The sequence below is a fragment of the Antedon bifida genome, chromosome 8, assembly GCF_963402885.1.
Source record: "Antedon bifida chromosome 8, ecAntBifi1.1, whole genome shotgun sequence".
Taxonomy (NCBI): domain Eukaryota; kingdom Metazoa; phylum Echinodermata; class Crinoidea; order Comatulida; family Antedonidae; genus Antedon; species Antedon bifida.
In genome coordinates, this window is record NC_136233.1 from 19048586 (window position 1) to 19065282 (window position 16697).

At 30.5% G+C, this 16697-nt stretch overlaps 1 protein-coding gene and 1 pseudogene across 1 annotated transcript in view; one reads left to right on the forward strand and one right to left on the reverse strand.

The window, feature by feature from the left end:
* The window catches only part of LOC144849721 (GPI-anchor transamidase component PIGU-like), a 74135-nt gene that overhangs the window by 21931 nt on the left and 35507 nt on the right, over positions 1–16697 (forward strand). The window lies entirely within an intron of this gene.
* LOC144851193 (5S ribosomal RNA) lies at positions 16457–16573 on the reverse strand (annotated as a pseudogene).

Consider the following 16697-nt stretch of genomic DNA (forward strand, 5'->3'; position numbering starts at 1 on the left):
TATAAAATTTCTTCAATCGTAAATAACATTTTAAAATATCCCATCACATCAAAACTTTTACATTTTTATATTTCAATGTTTATGAAACTATTTATTCCAAGGTAGTCTTAGTTTCAAGGACTTGTTCCTTGTTTACTTACTCTATTTCCAAAAGCAAATGAATGACCTTAAACGTGCAGTATCATCCCGCATCATTTGCTATGATAACGATGATCAGATATCATCCTGTTTATACGGTTACTTCCCGTGAGATCTCGTATATGTGATTGATATAGTTTTAACTATACTGATAGCCAATCGGCAATCTAAATATGATTATTCTAGTGTCTTAAATTGGTAAAGATGTTTGTATTGTATATTCGTGTGCGTTTTTTGTGTTGCTTAGTTTAGCGTTGAATAGCGTTATTCACATTATGTGTTGGCAGTAGTCTTTGCTTCCATCATTCAGCAATGTTTGAACAAATATTTTGGGCATAAATATACTTAATTACTGATATTATATGCAAGTTTTTGTATGTAGGAATCGGGAACAATTTGTAGTTAAAATTTATAAAGAGTGAAACATAAACATACTATACAGTCAACTAGAGGTCAGCAAAGTGATGCAAAAACTGAGTGGTCGCTCTAGATTTCTTAAAATGTCTATACTGTATGTGATACATATTGAAAAAGAACAAATAAAATAAAGGAAAAAGTAATGGCACTATTGCTTAATTGCCCGCTTACCAATCCCAGGGTCCATGGTTAAAATTATGTCTCATCTGATTTTTCCGACAGTCTATATAACGCCATTACCTACAGTATACCTAAAATGTGGTTTAGAACGTATGGATTGTTTCCCATCATGCAATTGAGTCTTGTGAGTATTTGCTGTTAGATGGTCTGAAAATGTGGGATTATACTTAGGCATGGGATGAATAAAGTTTCCTTGTATCCTTGGGATTACTGTATATTTTGACATACTGTATGGAGTATTTTAAAGTCCCATTCCCTACGTTTTTTAGATCTAATTTAAAGATGTATTGTCCCTTTGTCAAATTCCAAAAAAATTAAAATAAAAAGATTTCGAAAAAAAGTGGGTCATTTTGAAGTATCATAATAGTTATTAACTTTCACAAAAAATTAGTCGAAAAAAAAATCATTTAACTGAAATACAGACATTTTTTGGTTAAAAAAATAACTTTGACTTCCAGTCAAAGTTTACGATCAAAACATATCTTATAATGCAATGCGCTTATTTGGCTACTCTGTATGCATAATCATAAAACTTCCTCGCGATCTGTGTGAAAACACCTTCTCACCAACACCAACCGTGACGAGTTGTAAACAATCCTAATTAGCATCATGCATAATGTATACTCATGGTTTAAAATCTTTGTTTACTTTTGCTCGCGACTATTTTCCAGACGAAATGTAATCAAATTAATTTAGCTGTTAATTACATAAAATCATTGTTTTTGGCTCAAATTTTCGACTTAAAGTGAATAACTTTAATATTACTTTGATATGACCAATAAAAATTTAGTATATTTTGACTTTAATTTTTTTGTGTTTCAAGGGACAATACATCTTTAAGGTCACAAACTACATTTAATGTAGAAATAAATATTTTATTGTGAAATGTGAAAAATAAGTTGATTCTAATAATTTAGGCTAAGCTAGGCCTAAAGATCGTCCACGAGAGGACATTCAACGCCAGCTATATGTGTAGTGCATTGTTACTATCTTTTTATTATAATTTACAATAAAATGTACATTTAAGACAAGGAATGACCTGGTTTAATGTTTTTAAAGTTATATATATGCATTATTTTTGCAAAACGTCAACAATTGTAGGGAATGGGACTTTTTTAACAGTTTTTTCTGACCTTATCAACTTTATTATTCAAGTAATACTTGATTTCTGATTTACTTTGGAATCGGTTTTAGAGAAAAACAAGAAAATATAAAAAGAGAGATTTTTTTTTCAATTCCCAGCGTATACATGTTATCGTTTCATGTATTTCTGAAAAGTCCAACTTAATTCAAACTGTCAGCATGCAACAAATTGTTACATGAATTCATTTACAAACAGCAAATGGACATTACAGAAAACGGATGGCAATTCAGTTTCGCGAAATGACATCAGCCAATCAAAAATATTGAAAACCATGCTAGAAAGCAAGAAGTAGCATAGGTCAAAACGGAACTAGAGGAGGTCGAACGAGAAACATGCTAATCAGCCAGCGCTGCTAAAATATTTTCATTGAGTTGTAATGCGAAAATGAATACTATAATACGAAGAATCTATTATCCTGTTAACACATCAGCGACATATTTTTATTGTTGTTACTGTATTCATAGATTTCTTAATATTTTTTATTAATATATTATTGATAAATTATGATATGTTTCCCATGTAATAATTTGCGTAATTTACAACACATGGAATACATAGACCTTTTCTCATGTTTATTATATAATATAAGAATATATAATCTCATTAATGTTGAACTTGTCTAACCACATTTATCCCCACTTGTCGTTTTTTCCCGAATGCTGCGGTTTTTTGAATTACTATTCCGTCTGAAGGTTACACATGAAAGATATTTGACGGTTCACAAAATAATTATTTAATTAAATTATATTAATAATATATATACATAAACATTATTTAATTCATTTAATAAATTGCATGCTAATTTGACCTGAAATGTAGTCAGATCTAAATCTCATCAGGGAATAAAATAATTTTTTTGTCGTGATCTGACAACGAAAAAAATTGGAATTTTGTTACGATGCCATTTACTGTTACCACTGTGTATGTTATACCCCCGTGGGCATAAACTGTTTACCAACATTGGCTTTCACTATGTTTGTGACCTTATACTGACCCTATGTCATTATGTTTAGTAATATATTAAAGTTTGGTTTAGCTTTGAACGCAAGTATTTCAATTCAGTTTTCTGCCATGGTAACTCATAAACATTAGCATATGTTTGACCTCTGACCGTTGTATCTCGAAAATCATGATAAAGTAGCATTTTATATTGCCGCTGACTTGAATATTTTATTTGGATTCATGTCGTTTCTTCGAAGCAGTTTTTTCATTTAATTTTTTTTGTTAAAGTTAATTACACTTTCTAGTATGTTCACCTGTTGAAGGAAGTGAGGCAAAAAATTTAAACATGAAGTTCTAAATATAATTATTTCTCGGAATACATTATATTTTGTGATGATCTTTCTTAATTCTGCTAATGGCATCTTTGAGAGGGAAAAGCATAAATCAACATCGAGGTCTCTTTCCAATCAAAGACTTTCTAATTTTTAACCAGCTAAACTCCTTATCGTTTTTATGAAAAAAAATAAAATTTGAACTTTTCCAAATAAAAAATACTAAATCACTATTATTCTTGTTATATTTTTCTAATTCTATTTTTCAAAGATATTTGTATTCAAATTTCATTTACTGGGCCCAAAATAATATTTTCTTTGCTTAGAATTTGGCCGCAGAGTAGAGCAGTGTATTGACTCCGCACAGTCACCAGACCTTAACATGCTATGTATCACCTAACATGAGGATGGATCCAAATAATGCATGTCACATGATATGTAATCAACCAATGGCAATGATACACTTGTGTTATATAATGTTTTGTAGTCTGGAAGTGTTGTAATATTGTTCACGCTTTAATAACTTTTCTGCTTATGTAAGTTTTAAACTATAGACTTTTGTACGAAGCTTGTTTGAACTGTTATTAGTAAGATCAGGATGATAAAAGTGAGGCGGTATCAATTGATAGTAACTAGCTTTGCCGTACTCTAGGCTGTATTTCTGCTGCACCAATATTCCAGAATAATTCTGCTGTTTTTTTGGGGGGGCGGGGGGGCCAGCAGAATTGCGCTTAAAAATTTTACTTTTTTTTTATTTCTCCACAATAATTGGTTTGAAAGTAGCAAAATTCAGAACAACCTTTCATCTGTGTCATTCACTCTAAATGTGAAATTAATGATGTTTGGATGGCCTAGAGTGATGAGATGACGGGTCACTAAAAATGTAAAACTTTTTTCCCAATTCATTCATTCATTCTTTTATCAGTGGAAAATTACTTCCATTTACTATATTGTCATTTGCAAGAAACAGAACAGAAAAAAGGAGTTAACAGTTACTAGTTACTGCAGTAACTGCACTAGAATGAAGCGATTCAAATGGCCGAGCGGTTAAGGCAGGGGCGCCGTTTACAGTACCTAAAGAGCCAACAACATTGGCAAGGGTTCGAGGCCGACTCGCTCCTAGTTCGAAAAGAGTAGGGGGTTACCCCGGTGAACTGGTTCAGAAAATAGCCCCTGTATCAGGGGGATTACCACCTATCTGATAGGACAGTGATTAATTCACTATTGGTAATCCTTGGCCACATTGCCTAAAGACATAAAATAAAAAATAAAGAATAATTTAAGCATGTTCTAGTATACAGTACTAGTATACTAGTATACACAAATTACCAATGTCTAACAGAAATCACAATAAAATAACAGAATTTAGCCAAATTCTGCTACAAAAAGTTAATGATAAGCATAAGATCACCTCAAAGAAGGTTCTTATAATCTTAAAATAGGTGAAATTATTGGAATGTATTATCAATAGTAATGTTTTGCTTTCACCTGTCGTTTAAAGGTGTCTTGTCGCCCATCTTTAACTTTTAGCATGTCGGTATTACTGTACAGTACATCTTTGTTAATATCTTTAGATTTATGTATAGATAAAATGATATAGACATTTCGAATGAATAGTGCCAACATTGCTTTGCAACAATATTTCAAAATTTAAAAAAAACTGTGATAGGTATTATAAGTTTACCTAAAGTTACAATAGCGCAAGCATGATGTTTGTTACGAATAACATTTTAAGAATATTGGAGGCACTCCATTCATAAACTAAATTCATGACATTTGTATTTGGTTTAATTAAAACTACAAACCCACCTTCATCAGCATTATGGTGTAAATTAATTTCTTGGGTTGTGATTGTTCTTATTGATTTTCTTGTTGAATTTTTCTTGTTTTGTATGTTTTGTTACTATCCGAAATAAAAGAAATGATTGAATGAATAGTTTTTTTAGGCGTTTTGCCGTTTTTGATCAGTCAAATCGGTCACGTTTTTTACAAGAAAAAACAGTTTGTAGTGTCATATAGTGTCATATATTAATATAACATTGCTTAACCTTGAATTAAGTAATGTTGTAGTCGAAACTACTGTAGTACAATAGATTGTGGTTACCTGAAAAATCAAAATTCTGTGTCGTTAATTTAATACGGTTGAGACGGTATTCGTTTATGTTTACTGAACCGCAAACCGCGTGCAGAAAGATAGTAGATTCGTATTGTCATTTTAATAAATATATACGCCGGAGCTGCCTGTAAATGTAATACGCTTTGTTCACACTTTAATATCTTTTCTGCTTATGTAAGTTTTGAACTATAGACTTCCGTATGACGGTTGTTTAAACATTTATTTTTTAATTCGTATCAAAGATTTCGAAATAGTTAAATTGCGTGTATGAAAACAATCAGCAATATTGATACTACACGTTTATAGTGAAAATATCATGTTTGATATATCATCATTTGCATGTTTTTATGGCGTTTATTTCTGAATAAACAATTAATCAAGTTCCGATTGAACACTGAAAGTTGTTAATGATAGTGCGGTTTTAAACAAAATGTATTTCTTATTCCAAAAAGAAAATTAAAGCTGATAATCACCTATGTATTATTTATATTTGCCGTTAACGATGCGACTTTAAATACGATTTTTTCGGTAATTTGTGGTTGTTCGCTATTATCGTTGAAATGTAGAAAACGTTCTTCGTTTTGTATAATATATTTTCTCTATGAGCTATCTTATTGTCAAGCTGCTTGCAAAGGTCAGTTTAAGCTAATTCTAACCGTGACCGCCCTTCCCAGCATGCCTCACTCCGTAAAATATGCTGTTATATTTGCACATGGTTTGAAGTTGCTTTAGCGGGGGGAGGACGAACGTCAAGGGCGTCATCAGCGACAGTTTTTTTTCTATTCATATGCATATGAGATAGATTATGCTTGTAACATGTGCTTTATTTAGTAGACTATGTGTGAGTTTAGGAATTTCGGGGCCGTTTAGTTTCAAGGTATTTAATTTTGAATAAATTAATTTTTTTGTAACAGAAACGTTCATTCGCAAATCAAATTAATCTCAATTGTCGCCAAAACATGAAAAATGAAAATAAATAAAATTAAACGTCGAATAGGCCATTTTGTATTTTTTGTAAGGTTATATTTTTACCCAAATTTCACTTATAAAAGAGACAAAATTAAGATTGACTTCTAAACAATAGGCTTCCAATTAACTATTTCTTTAAATTAAGGTTTTAATTATCAGGTAAATCATTTTTTCGGGTAAATATTTTTAAAAATCATATTTAGTTTAACACAAATAACCATTATGTCAAATTAAAATCAAATTATGTATAAAAATCAGGCCTTGTCCTATTGGTGTGCTACAAATTGCACTCCTCAATACATTCAGGGATGCTGTAGGTGTGCTGTTTGTATTTTGTTTTGTAGAAGTTTACCAAATTTAAGCGTGTTGTAAATCGCAGTTTAGTTTAGTAATGTGTTAGGTGAGTGATCGCACTCACTCGCCTTAAAAGATAAGACCTGAAAAATAATTTGTTTTCAGATGGAAAGTATCTTTAAATCTTGGCTTTACTTTGATATTTTCACATGGCATTGTGTTTTGATAAGTGCTTCCTTACCGGTTCAATTGGGGGACACAATGGATTACTTTTATTTAGCACTACTTTATCTGAACATCAGAACTTCCTTTTACAAGTGGAAGTACTTTCCTGCTTGTTATAAGCACTATAGGTTTTATTTATATTATATTATTCAGGCCCTCCCTTTTAATAAAAAAAAAGCTGTAAATACATTTAGAGACCCAAACCTGTAGCCAGGATTTGCACATAGGTGTTCTTTTTTTTAAAAAAAGAGACAAGTTCAAGCGTAAGCAACTAAAAGAAAGATAGATTTAGGCCTAGTGGATGGAATATAATTTTCCTGCTGGGTAGGTAGAATCTCTGTGGCGTAGGTGGACGAAGCAATATACAGTAGCTATCCCTGAAAAATTGTAACTAGTAGGTACTGCAGGAATTACATTTATTTTAAATTACATTAAATTGAAGAACACCAGCAATGTTGGGATTACTGCAGTAAAAATTCAACATTATTGGTTGTAATTAACAGCAACATTGGTAGACTTACTAAAATAGAAAAAATAGGTATAAACAGCAATGTTACAACTACTGCAGTAGATAATACAACATTATTAGGTGATATAGGTACCATTGTACAATGTTAGTAGATTTACTGCAGTAGAAACTAGGTGCTATAAAAATATATAATAAAAATATGCTTTCTAGAGAATTACAATTGCTTTGCAATCCAATCCAATCGTCAACTAAGTCATTCAGCATTATTTTATAGTGTTCATTTTCTCTGTGACTTTAATACCCGATTTTCTTGCCAAAAACAATCTTGCGAAAATGTAACATATAGTATTACAAATTGTTACCTTAGTATGAACTTGAGAAAGCATTTCAGAGTTGGCAGTAACACAACGGCGGTATCTTTCTATTATGAAATTAGCATGTATTGGATGTGTGAATCAGGTATTCAGACATTGGGGGAAAAGTGTAAGGATTCGTTGCTTCAATTTAATTATTAAGTACTGCTGCAATGAGAGAATTACTGCAGCAGCAAAGGTGTATTGATACATTCAAAGATTTTGGAACGTGGCTAGTACATATTATGTGGATGATGCTCTAGCCCACACAAACTTTATCACTACCATATTTGAACACATTACACATTTTTTTTGTAAAACTACTTTGATACTTCCAAAAAGGAAGTGACATCACAATAAAATTTGCTAAAGTTTTTGTCCTATTCTAAGAATCAAGTTTTTGGCCTTTGTAATTAACCCACTCTAATGGACAATTCTGAGTATCTGCTCGTACCAACCCTTCATTTATAATGTTTTTTGGGTTTCCTTGTTCTTATCATGATGCTGCTCAGAGCAAATCAACATGTGTGTTGATATATTTTCTTGCCAGAAAAAAATGTTAAAACGCCGTCCTAAAAAGAGGTAATAGTACTGTATGTGCCGAAAAAAACGTTTATTTCAAAATAGATTTAAAATGTTATTTTTTTATTGACTGCATTTCTGCTAAATTTTTGCTCCAAAATAACCGTTTAAATCAGTGGGTGGTCGTTAGAATTACCCAAAATGCAATTGGTCCTGGCAGTTAATTCAAACGTTACTATAGTGTAGTTAACTTAGCTGTCAATCAAATAACTGTTATTTGTGTTGCGGCTAAAAGTTGCCCAGCAATAACCGGTTAAATATGCCATTCTAATACCGAATTGAATGGGTATTTTTAACCGTTATTTTTGCGCTGTCATTTAACCGGTTACTAAAAAATTGTCTTGTTTTGCTTCCAAGAAATTGAGGAATTTATTTTCACCGTTTTTAACCGGTTATTTTTATGCAGCAGAAACAGGAAACATGAAAACATACTATTGATGGCTTGCACGGTCATTTAATTGCCATTTTCTTTTTTTTTACCTTCAAAATATTTTAAAATATTGCAAAAACAATGATAAACATAATGACGTTATTGTTGAAAAAGTGGAAAATAAATCATTGAGTAAATGTTCTCAATTTTTATACCCTTGGTCTATAAGTTCGACGGAAACGCTTTCATAAACTTTCTACACCTATAAGGGTTATTTAGTGTCAAACAGGTCTTTAACGTTCAAGGTCATGTCCGTCGATAGGGGCTAGAACTGGCCACGATTCAAAACAAAGGGAATACTTAAACAGAACGAAGAACAGAACATGATAATATTGAAACGTACGAACATTTTTATGTTGCAAGTGTAATAATTATAGTACGGTGATCATTTTTTCGAAAGAAACGCATTTCTGCGGTTATGAATACTATATACATGTATTAATGCGCATCAGTTGGTCGGTATATTACATTCCGAAGCCGTTGGTCGGTATCTCTAACATCTCTATCCTCCAAGGGGTACTTACCTTGTAACTATTTATACGAAAATAATAATTATAATATATATATCGAATGATAATGCTTTTCATTGTTTTCAAATTAAGGACACAATTAATAGCATGTTTTATTTATCACAATAAAAATAATGTATATTTTGCATAATATCATACTGTTAAATTGAAATAAATGCACATTTATGGAAACTGTTTAGTTTTTGGGTTTATCAACTAAAACTAACTAAAAACTAAAATACTAAATTTAATAATACTGTACTAAATTAATAAAAATTAAATTAAAGTCTAGATAGTATACTCAGTGATGAAATACAAGCATAAAAATGTTATTATTTATAAATTTTATACATAAATAATATACCATTATAATAAATACTGTATCTTATGTATAATTATTCTTTGGTAATTTATTTACTCCTTAACCTGTTTATGCAAATTATTTACTCCTTATCCTGTTTATGGAAATTATTTACTCCTTAACCTGTTTATGCAAATTATTTACTCCTTAACCTGTTTATGCAAATTATTTACTCCTTAACCTGTTTATGCAAATTATTTACTCCTTAACCTGTTTATGCAAATTATTTACTCCTTAACCTGTTTATGCAAATTATTTACTCTTTAACCTGTTTATGCAAATCATTTACTCCTTAACCTGTTTATGCAAATTATTTACTCCTTAACCTGTTTATGCAAATTATTTACTCCTTAACCTGTTTATGCAAATTATTTACTCCTTAACATGTTTATGCATTTTTTCTGTTAATTTCAATGACTGTGCCTCATAAACTGAAAAAAATGTTATTGCTGATAAATAAATCTGGTTACTGCAGTAATTGCAGTAGAATAATTTGATATGATCCCTAAGTAACTTTTGTGAAAGATCATGTCAAATTTCTTTTCCTGTAGTTACTTGTAGTTACTTGTAGTAACTACATTAAAAAAATATATATATAATTGCAAATTAAAAAATTCAATTTAAAAAACTTTTTTTGTCCAATGTCACAATAAAATGTGTATGGTTACCCAAAAAATAATTTCAAAGCCAAGAAACTGTTACAGTTGCAATAACAGTTTCTGGAGTAGGACAGTTTTAACTTCAGGTTCAGGGAAGTTATTCAGATCAGATTCATTTGAAACTTATATGCAATGAAATACAAAATCTAGTTGTAACAAAACTAATAATAAATATTCACGTTCATTCACGTATGTAGGATTATACGATTATATAACATACGTAAATACTGTAATTTGTAAACGATTAAAAAAAATATAGTGTTAATATACATACAAATTTCTATACTATAAAAACTACAGTATGTTTTAATTGTTACACTTAACTTAAAACGCTATGTTTGTAATTAGCAAACTTTCATATTATAGTCATAAAAAAATGTGAGTTTATATTATATATATATTCTTCAGCGACATTCACGCCATAAACTTGATATTTAACATTGTCTACTGGGATTCAAAATCTAATTTTGAAATACAATTTTGCGGCGAAAATCAAATTTTGAGACCAGAAGGTTTTGCAATAACTGCGGTAACATTGTAATGTTGGTGTACTTTATGTGACCCTCATAAGAATGTTTCAAATTAGCCTCATTGTATTTGCAAAACTTAATGTGTTATATTTAATTCTATATACTTCGAAGGTTGGTTAGAAGCCATTTTCTTGCCTTTTTGTACGGCAGTGAATCACATAATTAGCATTGACCTTAAACGTATTCTGCATCATGGCATCGTGTCTCATTATATTCATGCTCGATGGAAAATGATCATTTCCGTGGTAATTTAATTTGGAACATTTTCGCATATTTCGATAAGAAACCTATGGTTTGAAGTAAAAATCCATTAATAAATTTAATGAAATCTACTTGAAGCATATATATATATATATATATATATACACATATACAGTAATTCGGTTTATTTCTTATTTATTTCTTTTCAAAAGCATGTAAATCGAATGATAATCTAATATTGAGTTCATTTTTCACCTGTTCCTGAAAAAATGTGTACATTTTTAACTACAGTATCTAAAAATATATATATATAAAACAAAAATTTAATTTGAATGTTAACGTACACCCAGGGTTGTTTAGAATTTTAAAAGTTTTTCTGTGTAAATATCGATAATACATTTTAGATTTAATTATCTAACAATGGAAACATTTTAATGTTCGATAATTTAATTTACTCATTATTCAGGCCTAGAAATATGTGATGACCTTACATTAAAAATGAAAAATAGGCCGTACTAATAAAATCGCAAAAAGAAAAAACATTTTTTAATTTGCGAATAAATTTAAGGTTTATTATTATGCTACAAAATAGATATGTTTAAAATTAAATGTAATGTTTATAATTGCGAAAACATAATTAACTAATTATTAATTTTGGTATACGTACACAATCATTAGTTTATATTTTACCGATTGTAAAATAATGTTAAATTTTAAGTTTTAGAGTTAGTCTGCTACAATCGTTTTGTCGTTTATGTTCTTATATTTAAAAAAAAACAAAAACTTTCATGTTTAAAATGTTATGAATCCGATGCTTTTTACGATCAACACAAAAAGCTGGTAGAAAACAATGTTGGATATCTCATTTAAAATTACACTGTAACTCACAGATACGTTTTCTATTGAAAGCAGTAAAAATGTGAATTTGTTACACGGCGCGAAGCAGCCATTTTGTTCTTCTAGAGCTGTGTCGTTACAGTAAATCAAGTTACTAATGTTGTGACCTCAAGTTACTTGCCTACATAATGTTAAATACTTTCATCATACTCGCTATGTGAGCCAACTACAAATAGCTATTTGCTGTTGTATGAAGCAAATTTATTTAAAATATCTATCTGCCGTTTTATAATGGCGATATTTTATCTGCGAAGTGGCGATCTACATAAAGTTATGAAAAATATTACAGTAACCTCATATCAATATTATATAATTTTTTTTTTTTGTGGATATTTTTAAATCTTTTAACAGGATAAGAACATGATTTTAGTGATGCTTATCTAAATCTTATAATTGATAATTATTAATTGATGATTACCAGTAATATTTTTATATTTACAATATTAAGCATTTAGAATGACTATGTTTTACTTTTGTCACTATTCGAAATATGAAATGTCATAATTTACTTGATTTAAAATGATTTAGTAAAAGAAAACATTTTTCCGTATTGGTTGTCATGGACATGGTACCTTTTGCGAAATTTGCGAACAATTTTTCTTACACATTTTTACATAACTCTAGTACATGCAACAAGTACTACTTCTTTTGCTTGAGCATAATAAAACAGAAAAATAAAAATATTCTCTTCATTTCGCGAGTTAATCGGCAGCCATTTTGTTATATGTATTCTACACTGTGCTGTATAAAACGTGAAATTTTGTGGCCTTTGAGAAAACGTCTGTCTGCATTATGTAATTACAGTTAGAAAGGTTCGAAGTATAAGTGAATTGTTGACACGTAACGGCGCCCCTGGATGGAAAATATCCAGTTGATCATAGACCGCCATATACAGTATGTCTAAATTTTATTACCGCAAATAACAGTTTGATCAAAAAGATGAAGCTACAGTATGCCTCCTTCCTCACAAAAATTGACAGAAAATGAGTTATACTTGACCAACATGTGGTACCATTTTAAAACTTATTATCGTTTTAAAACATTAGTTATTTCAAAACCGATAATAGTCATAGAATGAAGATAGGTTTTATGAAACAAAATCTCGTAAAATATACGCGAGCTTGTTTACTGTTCCAATGATTTCTTTTCCTTACAGCAGTATAATTTTTTTTTTATGCGATTTTTTTTCTTCCTAATTTGAATTTGAAACGTGACACAAGCGGGGTTTGACCATGAACGTTATTGTTTTTTAGTGATTTGTTTTTTCTAGTAGTAAACATTTTGAATTTCTTTTATTTAATAGTAAATTATATTACATAACAAACTTTCCACAGAAATTCTTCAAAAAATATGACCATTGAAAGTTTTCTGACTGTGTTGCTACGTTTGTGAAATTCAATACTGTAAATGTTTCTATACGTCAATTTGTTATGTTTTGTGTTTTGGCTATTTTTCATTTTTTTCTAATTAGAATAGGGGCGTATTTGTGCGAGTGTTAAACGTATGATTGCCATGGTAATGAAACTATTTGATGATGTTGATCCATTAGTTCATATCTATCCATACGTTTATTGTTTTTTAAACGATAACTTTTAAGAAATAAGTCGTTTTATGGTATTGTTATATTTGCGTATCTTACATTTATGTATTTGTGAAGTTGATTTAAAACCACATTTTTTTTGTGGATATGAGCAGTTTAATTTAAACAGGATTAATTGCAACTATTTAATTTAGTTTTTTTCAAAATTCACCAATCCGTACACCAAAAAAACGTTAAATGATTAAAAAGCTGTTGAAGGTCACATAAAACGTGTTTACATGATATTTTAATTCAAGAAGTAACATCTGCAATGCCTCTGGTGATTGATCCTGCGGATATAGAAGCTGCGAGAAATGCGCTAGATTGTAAATTTTTAAGATCAGCGGGTTTTGGAAATTGAAAAAAATGGATTAAGAACATGATTTTCTTGGGAGAGTGATGATCTACCGGGACCCGTAGTGCAAAAATCAAACGACCTTCACATTTTTCTGACCAGCACAAAATTAATAAGGACGTCATGCCACCGAGACTCTTAAGCGTACCCCAGCGACGCTGCAGCATTATATAAAAAACCGTAAGCACGATTTGGGTACATTTGAAATTGTGCAAGTCAATAACCGCTGTATAATGCGCATGCATTTGTAAAAAAATTAAATATTTTGCTTTTAATTATTAATGAGTAATTATGTGTTCTACATGATAAAATGCGTTTTCATCTATAGTCACATTTCATAGGAGCCCCTTGAGATGTCCAAACTTGCCCAACTTTTTTTGTGATTGCCGATTTAATGGTCATCTGGTTGGCAAACTCAAAACTTAACCTTGCTTTATAACATTTAAAAAACACCCACAAAATAACTGTCCCCATTGATATTTCAACAGGTGGTTTCAGATTACTTTTAAACAAAGACATGAACAAATTAGTTATATTATAAAAACTACTGTGTTTCAACTAAACAAAGAAAAGACAGGGAAAAAAACAGGCTCCCATATTGAAATATAATTATGAAAATGTTAGTAAAACCGAAGCATGTATTGTACGTGTATGTAAGATTCTTTTCGGCTAGAATGCTCATGCGTTTCGACTCATGACGCCGTAACGAGCTGACCTTACATGTGACGCAAATAATTTACATTTACGATTCAAAGGAGTGTCTAATGGAATTTTGAATAGCTATGTATTTGGTGAAATGTATTAGGTTTTAAATATATAAAAATATACAGTATTTCCAATAAAATTAAATCTTTCAAATGTACACTGTTATGGTGTACGTTAAAAGGAACCGTTTCTGAATTAATCTACTGCAGTTACTGCAGTAACTATTTCTTGTTTACTGCATAATATATGTATTACTGCAGTACCTGAAGTAGAATAATCTTTACATGTTCCCTAACTAAATGTATGCTTTATAACATTTTATCTTGCTCTTTCTTTACAAGATCTTTAGTTTTATTATTATAATAGTGGAGTTGTGTAGTTTGGTTTGATGGTTAAACTTTGACAATTTTAATTACTAAAATTGTGTATGTTTTCAGCTGACATTTCGATATTTTTATTAGTAGAGTCATCTTGATATATTTAGTAAAACTGTTGAATTCGGCAATAGGAATCTATAACCGTTGGTTGCCATTTTATAAAAGCGCTTTTATTCTTGTGGTTCATATGCGGAAATAATCGCTTTCGAGGACATTAAAAATCGCTAATATAGACTCAAGGATATGGAGAAGAATAGTTATTTTAGCCATATATTCTAAAAATATATTTTGTTTATATTGCTTAAAAGGAAGAGCTGTATCAACACTAAGTTTAAAGCGTGAGTTGCCCTACAATCAACCAACAACAATTTTGAGTTGGCAGTTCAATTAAAATAAAGTCTTATTCTAATTGTGAAAGACAACCAGAAATATAAATTATTTTAGCAATGAATAATAAATAAAATTGAAAAACCAAAGCCAGAAAAGCATACATGATTACTAGTATTATCGCGCGAGAATACAGAAAGATTTTTTGGTAAATGTAGTGAAAAATGAGTTCGTATTCATCGACGCCATTTAAGAAACATTCATACCGTGAAGTCATCATGTGCAAAAATAATCGAGGTCATTATTATCGTTTTTAGTCGACGGGAGAGTTGTGTTTAATCAATATTATGTACCCAAGGTTAACAGCACAGATAATATTTTAGCGATTTATATTTTAAATAACAATGATATATACAAATTATTAACAAAACACCTATAGACGCCATTTTTTAAGTGTATAATTTTTAAATGTTCAATCAAGCAACGTGAAACGCCTTTAGATTTAGTAAATATTGTTTTCGCATAACAGTAACACCAAATCAATTAGAATAATACGTAGTTCTATTGTCATTTAAGATACGTTGGTATAAAATGTATCTTTTAATATATAAATGATGACTATATTTGTATTTATCGACGCCATTTTGGATGCGATTCTTCATGGTTCGTGCAGAAATAACCGCTGTCGAGGTCAGTAATAACGTTTTTCGGTTGGCACGAGTCATATTTAATAAACATAATACACTCAAGGTTGATTATAAACATAGTCATATACATTTAAATTCATTTTAAATTTGAAAACTATATGTTTATATGCCATTTTGAAAGCATCGTCGTTATTCAAATCATGTGTTAAAAAAAACACCTTCAAATGTAGAAGTGTGGTTTTTAGTTGACGATAGACCATGATAATACACAAACAAATTAACATAATATTAAAGATGCTATATTAAAATTTAATCTTGTTTGTATAGAAAATATATATATAGGACATCTATACGGTTGGTATTCATTCTTAATTGAAACTTTTGATTTTGTTTTTTAAAAAAGTTTGAGATACCCATTAATAGATCAATATCATGTGGAACTAACATGGAGAACTGTTTTATTTTATTTATTTATTTTTATTCAAGCGAAACCAACAGCGATAATTACCGCCACTAACAGGTTTGATACAAACAAAGCCAGGACTGTTTAAAGCACCTTGATTGGTCCTAACATTGATCAAGAAGGGCTTCTCTCGTACAGTGCCCACCTTGACCAGAGGAAAGGCATAAGCCAATACGTCTGAGGCAGATACTAGATGCAGGGGCTGCCATAAGAGTCAGCAGTGCTGATTTCAAATGCCTAACAGGACCCCAGCTCCATATACAGCACCCATATTCCCAGATGATCTCCCATCCAAGCTCTAACCAGGCCCAACGTTGCTTAACTTCGGTGATCTGACGAGAACCGGTGTTTCAACGTGGTAAAGCCGTATTTAGCCTAAGAATATCTTTATCCCAGGGATGCCCCTATCCTAGGAATGTTCTTATCCCAGGGATACCCTAATCCCAGGAATATCCTTATTCCAGGGATGCCCCTATCCTAGGAATGTCCTTATCCC